This window comes from Sebastes fasciatus, chromosome 8 (genome assembly GCF_043250625.1).
Source record: "Sebastes fasciatus isolate fSebFas1 chromosome 8, fSebFas1.pri, whole genome shotgun sequence".
NCBI lineage: Eukaryota > Metazoa > Chordata > Actinopteri > Perciformes > Sebastidae > Sebastes > Sebastes fasciatus.
Window position 1 is genome coordinate 29,540,651 of NC_133802.1, and position 13,743 is coordinate 29,554,393.

Genomic DNA, 13,743 nt, shown 5'->3' on the forward strand with positions numbered 1-13,743 from the left:
GACGGAGCGTTACGGAGAAAACAATGTTATTAAAAATGTGATCTTTTCATACTCACTGCTGCTCCTTTACTGTCCGGCTTCACTTCATACATCATCATTATATTATATATTATTACATACATCCACACAGTCAGTGAGTTTATTAGTTTTTCTCTCTGGAGGCTTCAGACCAGACTATTAGACAGGCAGGACGTTATTGGAGATGGAGATTGTGATTCAACAGGGATGACGGGAGCGCCGTCGTGAAGTGTTTGCTGATGAGATGAGTTTTAAACTTATGACCGATGATGGCGAGTGACTCTTCTGCTTTAGAGGAAAATTGAGATGTGGGTGGCGGCGTGATGACAGGGACGCTGTGAGGAAGGAAATAACGGTTGTCTCCCTATAAAAATATAATTTGGCAATTTGTCCGATGGCTTTAAATATCGCTGCTAAGAGCAAACAAACAGCGGTATGACATACTGACTGTGTGTTCGTTTAATGACGTCTTGAGAGGCTTTTTTGTCTTGCAAAATGATCTTTTAAATTCATAAACATCACAATTAAAACGGGATCAAAAATAATATATGTCTCTCTCTGTTGACTACATATTTTTTTTCGAAGGTCCCATGGGGGTCCACCTGAAGGGGCGGGACTTTACCTCTCTATAGGATGCTGTTGTGACTGACTAGCGCTGGCATGATCCTGGCTGTCCAGCATGTTAGCTAAGTCCACAGGCCGCGGTGCACAGACGGGTTTTCAGGAGTTATTTAAAGGTGTCCATAGATGCAGAATTACAGATTTGTGCTGGGAGAGCGTTCCAGAGGGTGGGGGCCGCCACACTGAAGGCTCCGTCACGCCGTCACATATGTCCTTCTGGCCATGTAGTATGTTCGGTTTTCTTTCTTGCTTAAATAATGTGACCAAATCTGGAACAAGTGACTGAAGCAGAGTAAGAATCTTTCTGAGGGCGGTTGTGACGTCCTGAATATTTACGGACCTCGACCAGCTCGGAGGAACTGATTCAGGAAGCACAGCGATGGTGTGAAGAGGTTTTTTGGATGAGTGTTAACCTGACGGCAGCGGCCGACAGGAAGTGACTGTGATGTTTGACTGCAGAGGGGAAGGTCAGAGCAGTGAGGAGGACGGAGGGCTGATGATGACCGAGTCCCTGCAGCTGTTCGTCATCGACTCCCAGCGGGAGTGACTATTTTTGATTTTGTGAGACTTTGGTTTGATTTGGAGTCGTGGGAAATTACCTGGAAATGAAAATAAAAGCCAGTTTTTGACAATTTTGACTTCACAGGTGTGAACTGTTCATATTCTGGGAAAATGTTGTGGATTATATTTTCTATGACTTCAGGTGCTTTAACACATTTTAAGGCGTTTTAAAGCCGTCGCCATGTTGAGAGCCATGTGAAAGCAAAAAATAAAAATACTCCCAATTCCGTATTGAGCACCTTTGAGTTTTGAGGTACTTGTACTTTACTTGAGTACTTCCATTTTCTGCTACTTTCTACTTTCCACTACATCTAATGTAGGTAAATATTGTACTCCACTACATTTATCCGACAGCTTTAGTTACTTTACAGCTTCAGATTATTAAAACAAAATCTAATAAACTAATAAATGATGATGTATTATTATAGATTAAACTATCAGCAGTATATAACGTCATTAAATATTATAATTATAATGTAATATATATACTTTGCATAATGAGTACTTTTACTTTTTGTACTTTAAGTCTATTTTGATGCTGATGATACTTTTGTACTGTAAGATTTTGAATGCAGGACTTTTACTTGTATCAGAGTATTTGTACACTGTGGTATTAGTACTTGTACTGCAGTTAAAGACCTGAGTACTTAGTTAGTTTGACCGGTCAGTGTTGTGACTGGTCTCCTCTCGGTGAACTCTGAAGACGTCTGGGAGTTCCCTGTTTGTCTGGGAAATGTCAGTCCACTCAGCACTGCTGCCTATATATAGAGACTACACACACACACACACACTACACGCACATACACACACACACACACACACACACACACACACACGCACACTACAGACGAGGAAATATCATCATTCATGTGTGTGTGTTCGTCTTCCTTCTCTGGATTCCTGTTTTCCGTCCTCCCCACTCTCCTTCCTCCTCCCAGACTGCACTGGGCCACTCTGAATTATTAATGAGGTCACACACACACACATATGCACGCACGCATGCACGCACGCACGCACACACACACACGCACACACACAGAGTCAGAGTGTGTCTCCTCTTACGATCAATACATCCACAAAAAGCCTTTCCGCCTCTGACCCTCCTCCTTCTTCTGCTTCTTCTTGCAGTCAAACATTCAATGTCTGACGATAAAACATAATAAATAATAGGAACTAAAGAACCAGAAAACTGAACCAAATATCTGTGAAGTAACAAGTTGTGGTAGAAGAAGTACTTTACTTCAGTAAAAATACTAATACATGTTCTAAAAATACCCAACTTAGAAGTATTATCAGCAAAATGTACGTATCAAAAGTAAAAGTACTCATTATGCAGATTGGCTCCATTCAAAGTGTTATGTTATTATAGAATATTATGATACTGAGTTTTTATATTTTATATTTCTACTCCAGTACAATTCAGAATCAAATATTGTACAGATTAATAATAAAATATAATCAACAAATAAGAGCATTTTAATGTTGTAGTTCATCAATAGGGAGACATGGATTAAAAAAGTACACACATTTAAAGATAAATATAAAATGGATAAGAAATAAATACAAAAACAATAAATAAATGCAAAAATATATTAATAATAAATAAATGCAAATAAAAAATAAATTCAACATTTAATACAAATAAATACATATGTAAATAAAAGTAAAAGTAAACAGAAGAGTAAATAAATAAGGAAATTAATAGAAAGATAAATAAATAAAGAAGCAAATTAAAACAAAAATATACAATATTTATGTCACATTTTATCAATTAAATAATGGTTATACTATATATATTATATATTTAATATTTTTGCTGCATTTAATGACATTTATTAATTTATCAAATCATTTATTTATTTATTAATTTATTTTTTATTTTGGCAGGTTCTGTCCTCCATACATCAATGTGACTCCAATTTCAAATACTTTGTATACTACTGGGTATATTAGCAGTGTAGTACTGCACCATATCATATAAGCATATATGTTTATGTAAAAAGTGTCAAATAAATTTAGTGCAGTAAAAAGTACAGTGTCTCCCTCTGAGATGTAGAGGAATAGAAGTGTAAAATAATGGGAAAAAGGAAAGGAAATATTCAAAGTACAGGTAGGACAAAATTTTACTTAAGTAAAGTGTTGAGTAAATGTACTGAGTTACTGACCTACTTATCACGACAGAGGAACCTTAACGATGCATTTCATTTTATTATGAAAATACAGTAAAACAGGAAACAGAATAAATGAAAGTGTCTCGGTCGTTATAATCTGTCTCCTGACTGATCATGAGAAGCACACACAAACTAAAGTGTGTGTGTTTGTTAAGTTTACCCAGGGGAGTGCAGGAGTAATGGGGACTTAAACAAACTGTCCCCGGAGTCCAAACGCCCCTCCAAACACCTGATTAACCATTGATTTTTCCACTGTTCTATCTGTGAGTGTGTGTGTGTGTGTGTGTGTGTGTGTGTGTGTGTGTGTGTGTGTGTGTGTGTTGGTGTTTCCCGTCTTTCCAATACAGTATAAATAAGTCAACACAATTATAGCTCAATCTTTGCCACAAGTGGGAAGAAAAGACGGCGAAGAGAGAAAGAAAGAGAGGAGAGGCTCACGACACATGATTTGTTCAGTTTGCCCGTGGCTCCTTGCTCTCAGCGCGACTATCAACCGGGACGGACTGTCATCAGTGCGGCGATGAGTTTTTTAGCCATCATCATCATCACCTTTCATATCTATACAACCAATGTGTTTAAGAGCACAAAATTCGTCATAGATCTAATCTCTTAATTTAGCTCTCAAAGTCCACCAGATTGATGCATTCAACAAAATGTTCTTTCTAAATGCACGATGGTTCCAAAGTCAGTCAGGTAAAAACAGGTATCTCCAGATGTGTTGATGTTGAATGAATCCTCCTTCTGAAGCTTAATAAACTCTTTAAAAAGCCTCTTGGATCGGCTGGAAAATGCATCGTCACAAAGCTGAAAACAGGCTGTCTTCTGACTTTTTTAGAGATACGTGGATCTCACAGGACAGCGACACTTCAAACATAATGATGATCTTATAGACCATAATGCATTGCTGTATATTAAATTAGCCAACAGGATATAAATGAGTTAAAATGCAACATACTCATTAATGCAACTGTAATATTAATCCAGAAACATCAGAAAGATAATAAGAAACACTGACAGGGAACATTCTGCTGACACAGAAGTACTTTTACTGGAGACCACTTTAACTACATTTAGATGATTACACACTTTTACTTGAGTAAGGCTTGACTTTGCAAGACTTTTACTTGTAGTGGAATATTTTCACATTGTGGTATTAATACTTTTACTGCAGTTAAGGACCTGAGTACTCCTTCCCCCATTGTCTCTGCTGAATCTATTTTGACTCCTTATAGAAAAGGTCTTATAGTGTTTAATACTAAATCAATGGAGTGCTCTTTTAAAGGACCATCCCCGTGTTTTTCATGTAACAGCCCATTAGGTATAAATGGAGGATTCCTGCTGACTAAAGAACATCATCAGATAGTTTTCTTCCTTCAGGCAGCTGTGTTCAGGTTTCAGTGTTACATCACCTTCTGTACAGCAGGTAATCAACGCGGTAGTACTCGCGACAGTAACACACGCGTGTTCTGTTGGTAAATGAGCTCGTTCATCTTCATTTCTGTTCAAAGACCCTGTGACGAAGCCGTTCGCCGAGGAGTCGGAAGAACATAAAACAGGCAAAACAAGCAAAGAGACCAAACTAAAGTGAAGCCTGAAGGCGAGTCGAGCAGATGATGATGATGATGTGGTTAGCTGGTTGTGTTTGGTGGTGTGGACAAGAAAAATATCCTAAAGATGGACAGAAAGAGAGAGAGAGAGAGATTTGAGAAGCTGGAAGAATAAAAGCAGAATAATCTGTATGGAGAGAAATCGCTAGAAGGGAGAGATGAGAGATGATGGACCTTTAAAGAGTAACTAAATGTTTTTCTTTTCCCTTTGCTTGATCCCGTTTGTTATTGTGTCTAATCAAGTCTTCAGTGGAAATCTCGGCAGAGGGTTAGGGCTCATTTCTATGAACATATCTGTATGCTTATTTTGAAGTATCACATTAGAAAAGCCGTATGGAAACAGCAATGTTCATTAAAAAAATCCTCAGTTGCGAAAAAATAGTTTGTTACGCTCTCTTGAGGTGTTTTTTTGCCATTTTTGCAAAAGAGTTGATGTGCTAAAAAGAATATGGAAACACCTTTGCTGAATAAATTCTGACGTAACAAACATTTAACTCACATGACTGATCAGCTGTTTCCAGATCCATCCATCCATCCATCCATCCATCCATCCATCCATCCATCCATCCATCCATCCATCCATCCATCCATCCATTTGCTTCTGCTTATCTGGGGTCGGACGACATACAGTATATAATCTCTCCAGCAATGGCGAGGAAGAGCCAGAGATTTTCCTTTAAGGTTTCATTCATGTAGAAGCTTCACAGTAAAATGTTTTCAACACACAATCATTAAAGTTTGATGCACCGTCCAGCTGCTGCGTGTGCGTTAGTGACGGTCCGACAGCTGACCAACATTTCTTTACATTCATTATTGATATTTAACTGTACATCCATCATGGTATGCAGCTCGTTGCGTGTCTGTGTGTGGGCATATACACATGCTGCACATGTACCTCCAGGCGGTCTTTGTGGGTTTGTCTGAACGTCCTCACTAATGCAGATAATATCTTTATTTCTCTGCTTATTGCTGCACATCATGTGAGATAGATGCTACTAAATCCTACACACTGATTCTTTAAGTTATTGGCTGGTCACATGTGTCCCACACATTCATGACTCACAGATATATTAACATACATAAACACGGCAAAACATTACATTAATGTGTTGTAAGGCTAAATGTTAACGTTTATGATACTTTCATGTGTCAACATAGATAAAAAAAAGTTTTGAAACGTGTAGCATGAAAGTCTATCACCATTATGTGGACATAAAGGGGAGGCACATTTATAAACATACATAAAATATGTAGAATATGGTACTTTAATTAACCCTAATTTATGTAAGTATGGACAATGTATATGTAGGCTATTATACATATACCGTCCTACATTTAGGAGTGTCTCTATCTATCGATCTATCTATCTAACAGTTTTGTTTATATATGCCAAGTACACCGCTTATATTTGCTGCTAGCACATTTAGCTGTTTGTTGTTCAAAGGTTTGCAGCTCCAGTATCCTGCTGTGTGTGTGTGTGTGTGTGTGTGTGTGTGTGTGTGTGTGTGTGTGTGTGTGTGTGTGTGTGTGTTAGCAGTGTTTTGTCTCACTAAGTGTTGCAGCTGATTGTGTTTCTTTCTTTCACGTCTCTGAGGGAACAAATGAAACTTGACCTCCGACACGTGTCCCAAACGAACCTTCTGCGTTCAGACTCAAATTAAAAACGGATTCTAAATCCAGTTTAAACCTGCGATGAAGTAAATGTCAACATCACAACGTACATTCACATTTTAAAGACTGTAAATCATTAGTTTACTGAATGTCTTTTCTCCCACAGCGATGGTGTTTGAGTGAGCTGGAGGCAACAAACATCAGCAGCAGATAAACAATAGTATCAGGTTCAGTCTAAGAGAGTTGAAAAAAGTTGGGATATAAATCCAAAGTGGTAAACTCTACACATCCAGTAAAGTATGGAGACACTTTGGGTTTCACACATTCCAGGAAAAGCAGAGCTAGACATCACGGCTAAAGCTGCATGCTAACTCTGTCATGGACAGGAAGCATTATCGTATCGCGTTATCGTATCGTATTATCGTATGGCGGTAACGTGTGGTAAAGCCGGCCGTCACTCTCATCTCCGTGGTCAAATGGGCCGACGCTACAACTGTAGAGCACCCATATACTGACATTTATGTTAAATGCATTCAAACGGCCCCGATGGAGCTGACCATGGATGTATAAAGAGAACGGAGCTGACGGGAGAGCTAGAGACGGCCTTGGAGAAGTTAGAGGAAGTATACACGTGTGACTACGTCAGCTTTTCAAAATAAGGTGTTAACAAAGGGAACTGTTTATACAAAATACATATATTGAAATAAGATTGATTGGATTATATTCACCAGAAGTGTAAAACATCACATGTCCCTTATAAATGAAAAAGAAAATACCACTAACTTATGAGGGAAATGTCTTTATTCTTTGATTTTTTGGGGTTGCTGGAAAAAAATTTAATAAATAATGCCTGACAATGACTGATAGATTTGACATACATGCTGAAAATCAAACATTTTTACTGAATTAATTTAGATATTTTCCAAAGTAAAAGTCCCTAGAAGTGTATGATTCAACTTTTTCCCATGTAGCGTTAAAAAAGTTATCAAAAATATCGAATCGGCACCCAAGTTTCGTGATAGCACCAAACCAGGGAAAACACTACCGCTTTTGTCCACAAAAATGAAAGTTCCTTGTAGTTGCTTTAAGATGGAATCTCTGTTTTACAGAGAGCAATGTATAAAGTAAATATAAGAAGTTTTAAATATAATAATATTTCCTCCTCTCTTTCTATGTCTCTCTCTCTCTCTCTCTCTCTCTCTCTGTTTCCTTCTCTCTTTCTATGTCTCTCTCTCTCTCTCTCTCTCTCTCTCTTCTCTCAATATGAAACTCCCATCAGTCTGTTTAATGTGGAGCAGTGTGTGTTTAAGTGTGTGTGTGGAGAGAGAAATGGGAGGGACACGAGGGAAAGAAGAAGAAGAGAGTGACAACGAACAGAGAGAGAGAAAAGAGAGATGGAGGGGAGGGTCGAGCAAGCAAATGGGAGGTGGAGCTAAGAGAGAGAGAGAAAGAGAGAGAGAGAGGGAGGGAGAGAGAGAGAGAGAGAGGAAGGAGGGATGACAGGAGATGTAGTTGTTGCCGCGGCAGCAGAGCAGGACTGATCTGAGACAGTAATACAACACTCCTCCTCTTCCTCCTTCTTCTTCTTCTTTTTTTTAATCATTATTCCTCCATCTTTCCTGCATCCGTCCGTCCCGTTTCCACCTGGAACAAAAAGAAAAAAGAAAAAAACTGCCTCCTCTTCTTCTTCTTCTTCTTCTTCTTGTTCTTCTTCTTCCACACCTTCATCATCATCACCATCATCATCAGCTGTGGTAAGTAGGATGAAAACTGCTCCAGATACAAACGCTTACCGCTGCTGAGAATAGAATGAGAAGGGAGTGGAGAGCAGGAGGAGGAGGACGGGACGGCGGGGTGGAGAGTTTGGAGTAGAAGAAAGATAGAATCAGAGTAGAAAAAACTAGGCGTTAAGAGGAATGGAGAAGATAGAGACGAATCAGGAAAGAAAGGAAGACGTACGACTAGAAAGAAAACAGAAGAGAGAAAAGAAAAGGAAAGAAGTGGAACAACAGGACAGAGAGGGTAGAGAGTATAGTAGAGTAGAGTAGAGTAGAAGAGAATAGAATAAACAGTGTTTGGAGTTGTTGGGAATAAACACTTTCAGCAGTTCAGGACAGAATAATGTAGAAAAATAATAGAATAACAGGAAGAAGTGGAGTAGATGAAAATAGATGATTTTGAGTGTGTGCATGTGTGTTTGCTGCGTGTGTGTGTGTGTGTGTGTGTGTGTTGAGGTTGACGTAATCCAGCAGTATGAATTAGTGATGAAGTTCTGTGTGTTTGCTATTAACGGCGGTTAGCGTTCACAAACACACACACACACACACGCCTGCACACACACTTTTCATATGCATGCATGCACACACACACACACGTTGCTCATTAATATTCACACACCTTCTGCTTCTGTCGTCCTACTAACGCAATATTGTTCTTTATTAATTTATTTTCTGTTGGAAGTTTTTATTCTACTTTTCTGTCATTTTCAAGTTAAAGCTGAATTTACATTCAAGTGAAAAAGTGCAGAAGGAAGAAACACGATGAGAAGGCGGAAGTTTTTATTTCAAGTTGAGTCGTGACGAGCGTTGTCAGCTGTGATCTTTAGTTTGTTGTGTCAGTGCTGTCTGACTTCCTGTCTGTGGCCCATTGGTTCCTACTGAAGAGCTTTAAAAACACAAATATATAGTTTCATCAGTGATTACATTAAGGTAGTTTTTATTAAACAAGCAGGACTTTGACTTTGTTGGGGACTATTTCCAGCGGGGTATTAATCCACATGTGGTGCTCTAGTGAGTATTAGTGTCAGCAGGACGGTGTATGTGGGATTGAGTCAGAATAAACTACCGTGTGTGTTTCATGGTGATGAAGGAGCATGTCACCCAGTGACATTGGATTTGGATTTCTTTGGATATTTATCAAATATTTTAATTCTTTTTTTCACATATTTTTCGGACATTTTTCAGTAATATTTTTCAAATATTTTACTAATATTTTCACATTCTTTTCTCAATTTTTTAGACATTTTTCACTAATATTTTAGTAATACTTTTCACATGTTTTTCAAATACTGTATTAATATTTTTATACATATTTTCCCACATATTTTCACATATTTTACTTGGAGAAAAATGTACATATTAGTAAAACATTGTGAAAAATGTGGAAAAATGTCAGAAAATTATTAGTAAAATATGTGAAATGTCAAAAAAATATCCAAAAAGGACAACAATGGAGCTCTATTACACAGAGGCGGAAGATATATCACACACAATACGGTTAGTAGATGCATTCACTGTTGGTTTTGAGTCTGAACATGAAGAATGACGAGAATATCAACAGCTTTACGTCTTAAATAGATGTTTTTGAGAGGGAAGCAGTGTTGAAAACGTTCCAATCAGTTTATGCTGCGTTCATGTCACGTTGGCGTTATCGTAATTACCAGTTTCTGTCTGGTTAAAAGACTCAGAATGTGGCCTGTAAACGAAACAAACATGGACGCCTCATACCAGCCAGTCTGACGCTTCTCATTTTACAGCTAAACAGTACACTACAAGATGTTTCTGAAAACATTTGAGGAGAGAAATAGGGATTATATTAACATAATATTGATTCATATTTGATCAGCGCTGCCTAGTTTGACCCTTTGATCGGAGTTATGATTTGAAATCGGTGCGTCCAGGATGAACTCCGGAGCCGATCGGGGGATGTAAAAAACGCTCTTAACATACAGTATCTCACACCACGGGAACATCTGGAGAGATCATCTTTAGAACCATCAAACAATCAGGGTTTTGCTGACGATCGTCGGGAGGAATCAGGACCAGAATCAGCTTGGTTTTCGCCTTAAGTTTAGGAGGAGATGGTGGTTTGGGTTAAAATAATTCCGTAAGTGGCGTTACTAAAGTACGGAAGTTAGAAATAAATCAACGTTGACCTCTGGTTTCACACGGGACATGAACAGCGGTCTCCTGGTGAAAGTCTGGTGTTTCTGGACCCTCCCATCCACCACGACCTCCTCCCTACGCGGCGTTTATCGCTGTTTGTACTTCCTGGTTCACAATTACGTGGATTACATGCAAATTGATTTTGTGGGATATATGAATTAGATGAATTATTTGAATTAGTGCATTACTTTTCGTAGGTATATCTACGTATGAGAACAGCCTGAATCATGTGACCGTCCTGTAAACTGACACACCTTCATGCTTCGTTCACTGTTAAGACTTTATTCTACTGTTTCATCTTCTTCTGCTGTTTCCTGTTTGGATCCCGTGTTTGTACTAGACTGTGTGTGTGTGTGTGCGTGTGCGTGTGCGTGTGCGTGCGCGCGTGTGTGTGTGTGTGTCTGCTGCAGTGAAGTGCTGCTCACTGATGGTCGTCTAATGGTTTCACACAAACCCTCAGACCGACCGGCCATGTGCTGCTCTTCATCACTCTGTGTGTGTGTGTGTGTGTGTGTGTGTGTGTGTGTGTGTGTGTGTGTGTGTGTGTGACAGCAGTTTCCACTCCAGCAGAAACACTTTTCCTCTCGTTACTTACTCCAGCTTGAGTGACGGCACTTTTCCTGCACGTTTTTAATGTTTAAAGGAACAGTCCACTGTGTTTTTTTAGGGAACCCTCTTGTTGTCTTAGTCACGTGTTTCAGATGGATATCAGTTTCACCTCCACGTGTTCAGTAACCATGCAGTGGTGGAAGAAGTACTCTGATCTTTTACTGCAGTAAAAGTAGTAATACCAAAGAGTAGACATACTTTGCTAGGGCTGTCAAACAATTAAAATATTTAATCAGAATTGGTTGCATGATTGTCCATAGTTAATCACGATTAATCACAAATTAATCACACATTTTTTATCTGTTCAAAATGTACCTTAAAGGTGTAAAGTATTTAATACTCTTATCAACATCGGAGTGGGAAAATCTGCTGCTTTATACAAATGTATGTATATATTTATTATTGGAAATCAATTAACAACACAAAACAATGACAGATATTGTCCAGAAACCCTCACAGGTACTGCGTTTAGCATAAAACAATATGCTCAAATCATAACATGGCAAACTGCAGCCCAACAGGCAACAACAGCTGTCAGTGTGTCAGTGTGCTGACTCGACTATGACTTGACCCAAACTGCATGTGATTATCATAAAGTGGGCATGTCTGTAAAGGGGAGACTCGTGGGTACCCAGAGAACCCATTTACATTCACATATCCTGAGGTCAGAGGTCAAGGGACCCCTTTGAACGTGGACAACGTAAGTTTGGAGCGTTATTTAGCTTCCCTCGCAACAAGCTATTACGACACGTTATTATCACTTCGACAGCCTTACATCATACACAAAGCAAAAGGTTAAATACTTATTTAACATGCCAGAATTAAATCCCTCTTTCAGTACCATGGACAGCACCACTCGAAATAAATAAACTTCAATATTTAAAAGAAAATAATCTCAAAATGCAAAAGCACAACGTGGTGCCAACATAAAAATAAATAGGCGACAGTATCGGCCTACTTGTCTTCTTTGATGACGTTCTGCTTTTTCCTCACTCCTGTGGAGGGATCATCTGCGGCGTATCGCCCCTCGTTCACCCTCATCTCTGCAGATCAGTGAATGAGGCGGTGTTACAGCGCTTTACTCAGGTAGCCTAGCCTATTTTAAAAATAGTTTTATTTTAGATATTTGATATGGTCTATTGGTGAAGTAGCATTACTCACTATGAGGGGGGATAAATCATAATTCAGCAGAGGAAGGGATATAGACCAGAGGGAGGGATGAGAAGAAGAAAGTTGCAGAAAAATGGAAATACTCAAGTAAAAGTACCTGAAACTGTACTTAAGTATAGTATTTGAGTAAATGTACTTTCCACCTCTGATGACAGGGAATGGAAAATGATGAGAGGTTACAGAGAGAAAAAATATATTTTTTTGAACAAAGTCATAATCAATGGAGTTATTGGTAGATACTGTTCACCAGATGAGAAAACTAAAAAGAAACTAAAATATTTTGTATAAAGACCAACACACTTTATGAGCCTGTTTACCTTGTTATTGATCGGTGATCAGAGAGCCATGCTTCCTCGTTATCGATCAGTAATCTCAAACATGGTTTCTGCTCCATTGATCAGCGATGGGAGACACGTTGTTGTCCTGTTATTGATCAGATCACGTACAGTATTAGAGCAGTGGCAGCAGTAGAATAGGATATCTGTAATTCATCTGTCAGTGTTTTAGAAACACGTTGATCAGATTCAGTTTGTCAGCAAAATATCAAAGTGTGCAGAAAACACTGAAAATGTATCTATTAGACAATCATAATATTGAGATACATCTACTGGACCAGAGACTAAATTTAGAGTGACTGAAGGAGATCTGGGTTGAGATGAACACTCTTTATTTAAGTGTTTTTATATGTTTCTCTTCCATCAAAACCTTTATTATGTGAATAAAGTTGGAGTTTCAGAAGAAAAAAGTCAATATAGTGAAAATAATATTACAATTTTCAATATTATGAGAGTACTATCATAGATTTATTGGAGAAAAAAATAATCATTTTATTAATTAAAGTCAAAATTATGTGGTATTATATTATAATTTTTACGAGAAAAAAAGTCAATTTGAGCAGAAAGACAATTTTATCACAAAAACTCGATAGTGTAGAACTGTTGGTTGAGAAATGATCAGAAACTATTCATAATACATGATTAGGTAAGTAATTTATTTTATTATTTATTTTTTATTTATTATACTAATATTTTTAAGTCATTTTTGGAATTATGAGCAGAAACACCTAATTAATTTAAAGACAACAGTTTGGACTGAGAGACACTGTATTCGGCATTTTGTTACTATTTAGTGGTTTATTAGATTGAATGGTTAATCAAGCTAATAATTCAGATTAACCGATAATGAAAATAACGGGCCGTGTTCAAAGCCTCCATTGTGGAAGCGGCTGCTAGGTGTTGTGGTCGGAGGGTCGTTTGGTGCCTGTTGTCGCGGTAACCTAATAGAATAGAATATTCTATAGCCTGCCAATTTATAAAAAATATTTTATGAGAATCAAGACTTTGTTCTCATAAACATCAAATTATATTACTCAAAGTATCATGACTTTGAAATCTCTGAATTGTTTTGGCACTGATAGTTTTAGTGTTGTTG

At 38.1% G+C, this 13,743-nt stretch overlaps 1 protein-coding gene across 2 annotated transcripts in view; it reads left to right on the forward strand.

Moving 5' to 3' along the window:
* kcnd1 (potassium voltage-gated channel, Shal-related subfamily, member 1) overlaps positions 1 to 13,743 on the forward strand; it is a 73,411-nt gene that overhangs the window by 6,720 nt on the left and 52,948 nt on the right. The window contains exon 1 of one of the 2 annotated variants that reach the window (XM_074644861.1): positions 8,086 to 8,343. The exons of the other annotated variant lie outside the window; for it this stretch is intronic. The gene's annotated coding sequence lies outside the window, so the exon portion shown is untranslated. Of the gene's footprint in view, positions 1 to 8,085; positions 8,344 to 13,743 lie in introns of those variants that run through there. 2 annotated transcript variants of the gene reach the window in all.